Here is a 12,221-nt window from a genome sequence, read left to right on the forward strand (position 1 = left end):
TTCATACACAGAGGCAAATATCCTAAACAAAATAATAGAAAAAAGGAATCTAGGAACATATGAAATGATAATATGCCATATCCAAGTTGGGTTTAACTCAAGCATCCAACATAGGTGTATCAGGTACCTATGCTGCATTAAAAACAAAACAAAACAAAACATGAAAACCGAAATGACAAGTCAAAACCCGTGGCTTGAAACAATAACTTATTATTTCCCACAATGCTATGGGTTAGCTGGGCTGGTTTTGCTGGGGTCACTTACAGGGCTGCCATCAGCTGGGAGCTCAGCTTGGGGTGGATAGCCTAAGATGACCTCTCTCACACTTCTGGGACCTCATTTGAGGATTGAAACAGCTAGGATTCTGGGCCTCTCTTTCCATGAGGTCTATCATCCTGGACTTTTCCATGCTTAGAGAAGTATTCTAAAAGGAGGGAGCAAAAAATAATAAAAAAGCCTTTTGAGGCCAAGGTTTAGAAATCACTCAGTGTCTCTTCTGTCACATTCTAATAAAACAAAACACAAGGCCAGAGCAGATTCAAAGGGAAAGAAACTTCACCTCTTGAGGGGATGAATGGCAAATTCACATGGCAAAGGGGTATGAAGGACAGGAGGAACGGTCGTAGCCATCTTTGCAAACACAGTGGTTTAATATTTAAAAATCAATAATAATAAACTATGTTAAAAGCCAAAAAGCAAAGAAAAAAAGCCACTTCTTAAAATATATGTACAAAAGGCATATAATAAAATCTAATGCCTATTCAAGATTTTAAACAGAAACAAAACTAGAAAGTTTCTTAACCCGATAATGTGTGCCTTGTATCACCATTTCTAATGTACCTTATTATTCTGGAGTTCTTAGCCAACACATAATGGAAAGTAAATAAATAAATAAGAATTGGAAAGGTAGAAACAAAATCTTCATTGTCTTCAGGTGATAAAACATTAGACTTAATAAGAGAATTTAGCAAGTTTGTAGAAAATCAAATCAAAATTTAAAAAATCAATTTCTTTTATATTCATCAGCAATGTTAATTCGAAAATGTGAACATATTCTTTATATAAGTATCAAAACTAACAAGTTTCTGTATTCAGGTAAGATGGAATAAGCATATTCTACTTTCTCTTTCTCATTGAATGCAGCTGTAAAACCTAGACAGAATGCATGGAGCAGCTCTTTGTTGAATCTAAACTTAATCAGGAAAAGATTTTCAACATTATTAGCCATCAAGCAAATGCAAATCAAAACCACAATGAGATATCACTTCACACCCACTAGAATGGCTATCATCAAAAAGACAGGTACTAACAAGTGTTGGTGAAGATGTGGAGAAATTGGAACCCTCATACAGTGCTGATAGGAATGTAAAAGGTATAGCCACATATTGAAAAAAAAAGGAAGAGAATTTAAAGTTGTCTACATAAAATCTTGTCCACAAATATTCATAACAGCATTATTCGTAATAGACAAAGGTGAGAACAACCCAAATGTTCATCAATAAATGAATGGATAAACAAAATGTGGTATATATCTGTAGAGTAGAATATTATCAGCCATTAAAAAGAAATGAAGAAAGGATTCATGTTACAACATGGATGAAACTTAAAAAAAATTATGCTAAGTGAATAAGCCAGACAGAAAATGTACATATTGTATGATTTCAAGTCTGTATTAGTCAGGGTTCTCCAGAGAAGGAATTGGTTTATAATTGTGGGTGCTGGCAAGGTCAATATCGACCAGCAGGCTCAAGATCCAGGGAAGAGCTGGTGTTGCACACCCAGGGAGGCAGAATTCCCTCTTCCTCCAGGAACCTCGGGCTTTTTTTTCTTAAAGCCTTCGACTGATCGAATGAGTGACTTCTGAGCTTCTATTTGGAGTGATAAAAAGATTCTGAAATTAGATAGTGATGATGGTTACACAACTCTGAATATATAAAAAGCCAGTAAATTGTACACTTTAAAATTTTTAAATTAACTTTAGGTTTGTAAATTATATCTCAATAAAGTTGTTATTTAAAAACTCCTAGAAGTTTTTATGAATATAGACAAGTTAATTCTAAAATTTATTGGAAAGGCGAAGAAACTAAAATGGCTAAAATTTTGAAATAGAAGAATAAAGTTGAAGGAATCACACTATCCAATCTTTAGACTTACTATAAAATAATCAAGATAGCTATCATGAGTTCAGTTTTGAGTCCCAAGATAAAGAGATTTTAATAAAAGGAAAAGTTTCTTAAAGCTAAAAATTTTTATTATTTATTCAATTGTTTATATATTCCCTCATTCCAAAAAAAGGATTTGAGTCACCTTATTAAAATAAACATAGTGTTGATTGATTGATTGATTGATTGATTGAATGAGTGAATGAAAGACAGTAAGGGTAAAATGAAGTCCAAAAGTAATACACAATGAATGAATAAATGAATAAAAGACAGTAAGGGAAAAATGAAGTCTAAAAGTAATACACAAACATGCAAATGATAAGATCCTCTCCACCTTCTAGAACTTCAAGCAGCTATAGCTTTCTAGCAGCCAGGCCAAGAAAAGTCAGTTGCAAATCCACAGTGTTCATATGATAAAAGCTAAAAGCAGGTGCTCAAGTGAAAAACATCATTTCCTAAATCTGCAAATGGGAGAAATTTCTCCCATTTAGGAAAACAGTGTGGGGGCAGTGAGGGTGTCAAATGTCAACAGCCTTGGAGCCAGCAGCTGCAGCAGAGGCAAGAAGTAGCATTGCTGGCACAAATATCAATAATTTGACACCAGGTATTGGCAGCCTGGGAACAGAGATGAGTGAGAAACAGCAGCCAGCAGTTGTGTGGCCTTCAGTTGGCCTCTAAAGAGAGAAGAGCAAGAACAGAAACTTCAAGGCAGCCAAGAGAACAAATTCACACAACACTTGTGAGATCCACACAGAGATTCCAAGAACTCTCTATGAGGAAATGGAGGAGTTCCTGTAATAGGTGTGGGAAGAGAGAGAAATATTGCAGCTATTATTGGGACCTCAGACCACACTTGTTTTTCTTTTCATTATTTGTTTTTGTCAAATTAATACATATATCTCTTTAAAAAAATTAAATAGAACTGTTAGCTTACAGTAGAATGTAGCATAATTCTGCCCCTTTGATTCTCATTCTCAAATTTCCACTCCTCTTAAGCAACTTGTTTAAGCTCTTTTGGTTGTTTCTTTTGGCTTTATCTCTATGTATATGAATTGTGTGCTTACATTGCCATTTTTTGATTTTTTATTTTAGCTATTACCTATTTACTTGCTACTCAGGTAAATGAAAAGTTAGCTCTTTTAAATCATCTCCCTGAAATAGTCATTCACATATACTTTCTCATTCCCATTTCCCCAAATTAGTTACGTTGGCATCTAAATAAATATTTATGATTAATTGCTATTATTCACAGCTGCAATAGTGTGTACTATAATGTTTCTTTAACTTTGTTTTTTCAGAATTAATAATTGCCTTGGTTTTTTGTCACTTGCTTGCTTAATTTTTCATGTTAAAATCACTAATTCAACTCCAAACTATCCAATAGAACTAAATTTATTTCCGAATACATTCAAATACATTAGCTATTCTATAAGTTTAGTTTTTTCCCTGGAAATATCTCCTGGAGCCCTCTGTCTTCATTCTCTTGTCTGTACTGGGAACTTACTAGGCTTGCTGCCCAGCTGTCATCCTGAAATGTCTCGTCACTAAAATCCTAGGAATTCTTTTCCTCTCCTTTATGTGTTGTATCTTCTGTTTCTTGGATCTAGTGTCTTTGTCTTTCTTGGCTTCTTCCTCTTTCATATCATGTGGTGTTCCTGAATAAAAATGTCATTATTTTACCCTCTTACCTGAATGATAATTTGCCTACATATAAAATTTTAGATTGGAAATTATTCTCCCTCGGAATTTTAAGGCATTGCTCTATTTTTTCCCCAGACTATTCCAGTGTTCTTTTGTTTTGATTTTTTTTTTCTGAGTCCTGAATTGCTTCTCCTTCCTTTGAATTCTTGTTATGGCTTGTTTATTTGTTTATGCATTTAGTGTTGGTTACCTTTGTTTCTCTTGTTTAAGTCTTTTTCAAATATCTAGTAATCTTTTTATTGCCTATTCATATTTTAAAATAAGGCACTAAATCACTGATTGGAAGATTTGAATATGTGTGCTGGATTTTCACGAGTTGAATCCACTGTGGAATGACTGAGCACACACATGCAAATTTCCTTTAGGGATGTTGCTTTCTCCAGAGAAGAAAGTCTGAAACTTTCGATTGGTGAGTGCATGGGAATAGGACTATCAGCATGCTGGATTTTAGCTTGCTTGGCACGAAAAATTTCAAGAGAAAGGGTGGAGGGTCATCCTTCACTATATGGCCTTTGTCTTAATCTTACTCTTTACAGTGCCTGTCCTTGAACCGGGACAAGCTTTGCCTGCCACTGTGCTTGTCCCTGAACTGGGTCCTGCTTTTTTCAAGTTATTCGATCTTCAAGATTAAATCTTCAGTCTTTTGCTTTGGGCCTGGGAGAGAAATTAGTGTGCTACACCAAAGAAAATAAAGTCAGATACTTCTACATAGAAAAAGATACTGTGAAAAGGATATTTGACAGTTAAACATGGCAGATTGAATATATGGCACTTATTTCCCTTATCTCTAGAAACTCTACTAAAATGAGAATTAAACTTTTAAAATGATAAAACACAGTAAAGGGAGAACATGAACAGTGTTCTGCAAAGCATAAACTAAGAGCTGTGTACACTTCCAGAAACCACTCTTCAGAGAAGAATTCCAAACAAGCGAGAGACTAATCAATTATAAATGTAAGGTAATGGTGAAGAGTGCTTACTAAATCAACCTTCCAAAGAATAATAAGTATAAACTCAGAGAAAAATGTAAAAAAATAATCTGAAAGTACTAGAGAAAGACCAAACACAGGCAAAAAGTAGAGCAGGGGCAGAGAGTTTACATTTGAGAAAAGGGAATGGCACTGAATAAGTTATAAATATATGCACCTAATGACAGACCATCAAAATATATGAAGCAAAAACTAAAAGGGAAAAAATTGAATGGAAAAATAGGCAATTCTACAATCACAGTTAGAGACTTCAATGATCCACTCTCAATAATGAATAGGATAACCAGACATAAGATAAGTAAGGAATTAGAGGACTTAGACAACACAATAAACCAATTAAATCTAAGATATATATATACGTATATATGTGTGTGTGTGTATACGTGTGTACGTGTGTGTGTATGTGTACACACACACAAATAAAACACTCTACCTAACAAGAGCATACACATTCTTCTCAAATGCACTTGAGATGTTTTCCAAGGGGGATTATATATTACATCACATTAAATCTCAATAGATGTTAAAAAATTGACATCATACAAATTATCCTCCCTGACCAAAACAGAATTATCAGAATTAAAACTGAAAAATCCACAAATTTATGGAAATAAAATACCCAACTCTTAAACAACCAAGGGATCAAATAAGAAATCACAGAGGAAATTACAAAACACTTATAGAAGAATGAAAATGAAACCACAATATACCAAAACTTATGGGCCACAATGAAAGCAGTGCTAAGAAAGATTTTGAGTCAATAATTTAACCTTACGACTTAAAGAACTAGAAAAAGAACAAACTAACTCCAAGCTAGCAAAAGGAAGGAAATAATAAGATTAGAGCAGAAATAAATGAAATGAATATAAAAACAATAAAAAAATTGAAAGCACAAGTTGGTTCTTCGAAAAGATAGACAAAATTGAGAAACCTTTAGCTAGATGGACTAAGAAGATAGATGACTCAAACTACTAAAATTAGAAATGAAAATGAGAATATTACTACTGACTTTACAGAAATAAGAAAGGCTTATAAGAGAGGATTATGAACAATTGTGAGCCAACAATTTAGATGACAAAATGACTGGACGAATTCCTAGAAACACAAAATCTACAAGATTAAATTACAAATAAAGTAAAATTGTGAATAAACATGTAACTAGTAAGGAGACAGAACTGATAATCAAAAATCTCCTGACAAAGAAAAGCCCTGGACCTAATAGCTTCACTAGTGAAGTCTGCCAAATATTTAAAGGACTAATATGAATCCTTCTCAAACTTTTCCAGAAAATTTAAGACAAGGGAACATCTACATAACTTATCCTATGAGGCCAGCATTACCCTGATACCAAAGCCAGACAAAGAAAAAAGGAAAGAAGGAAGGAAGGAAGGAAGGAAGGAAGAAGGAAGGAAGGAAAAGAAGGAAGGAAGATAAAGGAAGGCTGAAGGAAGGAAGGAGAGGGAGGGGAGGAGGAGGAGGACGAGGGAGAGAGAGAGAGAGAGAAAGAAAGAAAGAAAGAAAGAGAAAGAAAACTACAGATCTTTTGAACAATGATGCTCAAAAATTTTCAAAACAATACTTGCAAACCAAATCCTGTAGCATATTAAAAGGATTATACAATATGACCAAGTGGGATTTATTCCTGAAATGCAGGGAGAGTTCAACGTATGAAAATTGATCAATGCAATATACTAGAATGAAAAAGAAAAGCCAAATGAGTATTTTGATTGATGCAGAAAAAGCATTCAATAAAATTCAACACCCTTTCATTAAAAAAAAACAAACAAACACTCAACAAACTAGAAATATAAGGAAACTACCTCGATATAATAAAATTCTTATATGAAAAGCCCATAGTGAACACCATACTCAATGGCGAAAGACTGAATGCTTTTTCTCTAAGATCAGGAAGAAGAGAAGGATGCCTGATTTTGCCATTTTTATTCAAAACAGTACTGGAAGTTTTAGCCAGGGGAATTAAGCAAGAAAAAGAAATAAAAGGAATCCATATTATAAGGGAAGAAATAAAATTATCTCTATTTGTAGATAATATGATATTACCTGTAGAAAACTCTAAAAATACTACCCCCAAAAAACCTGTTTAAAGCTAATAAATGAATTCAGCAAAGTAGGAGGATATGAAGTCAGTATGCAAAAATCAGTTGCATTTATATACACTAATAATGAACAATCTGAAAAAATTACAAAAACAGTTCCATTTATAATAGCATCAAAAAAAAAAAAACTTAGAAACTAGCTTAACCAAGGAGATAGAAAACTCGTACAACAAAAACTTTAAAACATTGTTGAAAGAAATTAAAGAAGATATAAATAAATGGAAACACAGCCTATGTTTGTGGATTGGAAGACCTAATATTGTTAAGATGTCCATACTACCTAAAGAGATCTACAGATTCAGTGCAATCCCTATCAAAATACCACTGACATGTTTTGTAGAAATAAAAAAAAATCCATTAATAAATTCATCTCGTATCTCAAAGGACCCAAATAGCCAAAACAATCTTGGAAAAGAAGAATGAAGCAGAGGGACTCACATTTACTGATTTCAAAACTTATAACAGAGCTACCATAATCAAAACAATGTGTTTCTGGGTAAAGACATACAGACAAAATAATAGAGAACCTACACAATAACCTCACATATACAGACATATGACTTTAGACAGGGATTTCGATGGAGGAAAAGATAGTTTTTTCAACAAATGGTGCTGGAAAAATTGGATATCTACATGCAAAAGAGAGAGAAGATAGCAAGTGTTGGTTGGCAGGGATGTGGAGAAATTGAAATCCCTGTATATCGTTGGTGGAAATATAAAATGGTGCAGCTGTTGTGGCAAACATTTTGGTTCTTCAAAAAGTTAAACAGAATTACCATGTGCCCCTGCAATTCCACTCTTAGGTATATACGCAAAATAATTGAAAATAGAGACACGGATACTTGTGTGCCAATATTCATTGCAGCATTATTCACAATAGACAAAAGGTGAAAATAACCCAAACATCCATTAGGAGATGAAACGATACACAAATTGTGGTATATACACACAATGGAGTATAATTTAACCATGAAAAGGAATGAAATTCTGATACACGCTACAACATGGAAGAACCTTGAAAACATGATGCTAAGTGAAATAAATCAGACACAAAAGGACAAATGCTGAATGATTCTACTTTTACGAAATATCTAAAATAGCAAATTCAGAGACAGAAAGATTCGAAATTATCAGGGGCTGGGGGAATGGGGAGAATAAGGAGTTCTCGCTCAACAGGTACAGAGTTTCTGTTCAGGGTAATGAAAAAGTTTGAAAATAGATAGTGGTGGTGAATCCAGAACATTGTGAATGTAATTAATGCCTCTGAATTGTACAATAAAAATGGCTAAAATGGCAAATTTTATGTTAGGTATATTTTACCACAATAAAACTTGTGAAAAAATAGAAAAAAAGGATGAAATTATGGCCTCTATGCTGCTATTTATTATTCCAAGCCTACTGCCTTTCTCCAGATTACCATTAAATATTTGCTTAGAACTGCAGTTTATAAGATTTATATGGGACTTGGTTGTAAAATAGTCCAGCAATACTGTAGTGTTATAGAAACTTTGGCATATAAGGTAGTGTTTCCTAAAATATAGTCTAAAGATCACTTGTATCAGTTTTATCAAGATCCCCAGATGCTCGATAAAATGCAGACTCCTGGCTCCAACCGAGACCTACCAAACTGGAAATTTTTAGAGTGAAGCCTATGAATTTGCATTTTAAACATGCTCCCAAAGAGAAATTATACTTAGCTTTTAGGCAATAGTGCTTACGTGCAGTTGGTTAGGTTCTCAAAATTTTGTGAGAAGGGCCCGCTCCTGATGCTCCTGGAAATTTGGAAAAATGGAACACGTGAGACATTTGAGCTGAATTAACCCAACTCTGGATTAGCTGAAGGAGTAAATAAGACCCCTCTATCTAGATTGAACAGAATAAGATAGAAAAGGGAGAAGGAAAGTATTTTCAAAATATTTGAGAATTTTAACTTAGGAGTTGAATAAGGGAAGGGTGGTTGCTGCGTTCTGCTTTTAGGATGAAAAAATTGGCGTGTTATATTTCCTACATCGTGCTTATTGTGCATGCAACCCTGTCTGATGAGTTTGGTTTTAGCATCATACAGTATAATTTTATTTATTTTATTTTATTTATTTTTCTAATGCCTACAGCACATGGTATTCCAAGGTGGTCTCCCATCCAAGTACTAACCAGGCATGACCCTGCTTAGCTTCCAAGATCAGACGAGATCCAGCATGTTCAAGGTGGCATGGCCGTAGACCGTACAGAATAATTTAAAATGAGATAAATGGAAATTCCTTCTCAAGTAGTAGGTAGCTGTGGTTTCCAAACCTTAATGTGCATACGAATTGCCTCAATCCCAAAAATTCTGAGTCAGAAGATTTGGAGCAGGACCCAGAAATCTTCATTTTAAATAAACACTTTAGGATATTCTTAGGCAGGTGGTCCACAGAACACACTTGGAAAACCACTTGGGTTGCACTTGATAGAATTTCCTGACCTAGCTTTCTGGCTCCCTGGAGAAAACCTCAAAAGAACACTTGTAAAAGGGCTGAACTACCCATTTTATAAGTCCCAAGTGGAGAACTAGCAAAGACTGAAGAAATAAGTTGCATTAAGGTGCAGACAGGACACTAATATTCAGCTTAGCTCCCTGGAGAGAGAAAGCAACAGCCTGGGCTTCCTAACTTTAACAATAGAACACCCACCTCCCTGCGCCCCACACAATTTGCCAGTCAGTCGCGTATGCACACTCTAACCAGTAGGGGGAGCCCAAGGATTTCCACACACAAACTCCATTCCAGAAGAGGAAGAAATCTGATACGGGTCAAGAGCACTTTGGGGCTTTATTTTGCAAAGGGTTGAGCAAAGAATAGAAGGAACTTAAATGTTAAAGAATTTGCTTACACATGGACTGTCCTTTCCTTCTGGCTCCTATTTATGTCTTTGCATCTTAAAAAGTGGTTCTCTGAGGTAGCCTGGGGCTAGGTTTGCCAAGGTTGTTAAAGAAAAAAATCATTCTAACAATACTGTGTTGTATATTTCAAAGTTGCTAAGAGAGTAAATCTTAAAAGTTCTCAGCACTCCAAAAAAAAAAAAAAGTACTGTGAGCTGATGGATGTGTTAACCAACCTTTTCGTGGTAATCATTTCATAACATGTACGTGTATCAAATCATCATCTTATACACTGTAAATCTATCTAATGTTATGTGTCAATTATATCTCAATAAAACATTGGGGAGGAGGAGGAAAAATTATCCAGACGTTTGTTAAAATGGTAAGGAAGACCAGTTACCAAAGAGTCATGGGGATGTAAAGTACGGCATAAGAAATACAGTCAATAATATTGTAGTAACTATAGGACCAGGTTGGGTACTAGACTTATCAGCGGAATCACTCAGTAAATTATATAAACGTCTAAGCACTATGATGTACACCTGAAATTAATATAATATTGAATGTCAACTGTAATTAAAAAAATAAATTTAAAAAATTTTAAATGGTAAGGAAGGCTTTATTCAAGACTATTGCATTAGGTGTCAAAACTACTACAATAGGAAGAGAGATCAGGCTCAATTCTGAATATAATAAAGGCAAATGGGGATTTACAACCAAGGAGCAGAGAGAGGGGTTTGTAGATGAAAACTTACTAAGTGGAGACATCAAGGGTAGGAGAATTTGCCGAATCAATTTAGAATTCTTGCTGAAGGCAGTCCAAGCACTCAGATGTCAAATGTAGGGGATGAGGAACTTGATCAGATATTGAGGGTGATCAGATATTCAGTGTGGGGGATTCTCTCTAAAGTGACTAGGCAGGATTCTTGCTAAAACGGGGCTGTGCAGGCCTGGTAAGGAGGCATGGAGTAAGACCAAAGTTGAGACCTAGTTGAGAAGAAGGAGTCTGACTAAAGTTTGGTCAGGATTTACAAAGAAAAGATTCTTTTTCCTCTTGGTTTTCCTTTTCTATTTTTTTTTTTTTTTCACCCTTCCCAGGATAAGACTAAAGTGTGGCCCTGAAAACAAAAGACCTGAGGGGCCTGCTTTTTACCTAGACCTTGATCTTGAAGTCCTGGATGGCTTGGCAGATGATTAGAATGAAAATCAGACCAAATTCCAAGTCTGCAAAAGAGCAAATAATGTACTATCCTTCATTTATATATTTTTCTGAGTTCACAAACAACTAAACTTAATATAAAACTGAATATACAGTAAAACACATACACATATATCCTGGAAACTATGTATCTAAATACTAAAGTCCCTTTATTTTTCCAGACTTACAAAATAGATTGAAGAATATTCTCAAACTTAGTCTAAGACTCCCTAGAATATGTCATAAAAAAAATTAAATAGTTTATAGGGTAATCCCATTATGAAGAATGTCTTGTGTATGCTTTTCCACTCAGTGTACAAGTAGAGAAGGTCTAGGATGTGCCAGGTACTATACTGGTTATCTCATTACTTGAAATAAACTAAATTTACAAAGGAGACTGTCTGCTCCCTTTAAAGATAAGAAAAAGATTTGGCAAAGCTAAATAACCTGTCCAAGGCAAAACTGTTGGAAAAGTAGACCAGGAGTTTAATTGAGATCTGACTTTAGAATCTTATTAAAAATTATTTCTATCATTTTAAAGAAACATATTTTAAACTGAAATGGGATCTTACCCTATGCTTTATAACCTATTTGTTCCAGATGATATGCCATGAATGATCTCCTACTTCATAACCTTCTAATTCAATATATTTTTTTTCATAAAACTTTTATACTTCTGGGAAAAAATGGCAGTTTGAAAAGACATGGTTGATTCCTTTCCCTCCCAACTCCAAAAGTTAAAAAAAAAAAAAAGTCCAAAGACATGTAAAGCAAGGGAAAATCTGCATCAGCACTGAAGAGAAGCATCCAAATATCAGACACTTTGAGAAATTTTACTAGATTTAGGGCAAATTGTTTTAGCTTAAAGAATATCCAGGTAGGATTGCCAGCCTTAGCAAAGAAAAATACAAGATGACCAGTTAAATTTGAATGTTAGATAAACAATTTTTTAGTATAGAAATTAAACTATTGGCTCATGCAATATTCATTGTTTATCTAACATTAAAATTTAACTGGGTATCTTGAATTTTGTCTGGCAATCATATCCCAGAGCCCATTCATAGCATCCCTGAAGCAACTTCAGGGAAGGAAGGAAGGAAGGAAGGAAGGAAGGAAGGAAGGAAGGAAGGAAGGAAGGAAGGAAGGAAGGAAGGAAGGAAGGAAGGAAGGAAGGAAGGAAGGAAGGAAGGAAGGAAG

The 12,221-nt window shown here is 34.6% G+C and overlaps 1 long non-coding RNA gene and 1 pseudogene across 1 annotated transcript in view; both read right to left on the reverse strand.

Moving 5' to 3' along the window:
• Positions 1–1,631: 1,631 nt before the first annotated feature.
• The window catches only part of LOC120621899 (uncharacterized), a 19,113-nt gene continuing 8,523 nt past the window's right edge, over positions 1,632–12,221 (reverse strand). Inside the window, exons 3-4 of the long non-coding RNA XR_005658331.1 lie at positions 8,688–8,741; positions 1,632–1,891 (exon numbers count right to left, since the gene is read on the reverse strand). This is a non-coding gene — a long non-coding RNA (uncharacterized LOC120621899). The remainder of the gene's footprint in view (positions 1,892–8,687; positions 8,742–12,221) is intronic.
• Positions 9,072–9,190, reverse strand: LOC120622547 (uncharacterized; annotated as a pseudogene).

Source organism: Pteropus medius, unplaced genomic scaffold (genome assembly GCF_902729225.1).
Source record: "Pteropus medius unplaced genomic scaffold, Ma_sr-lr_union100, whole genome shotgun sequence".
Lineage (NCBI taxonomy): Eukaryota > Metazoa > Chordata > Mammalia > Chiroptera > Pteropodidae > Pteropus > Pteropus medius.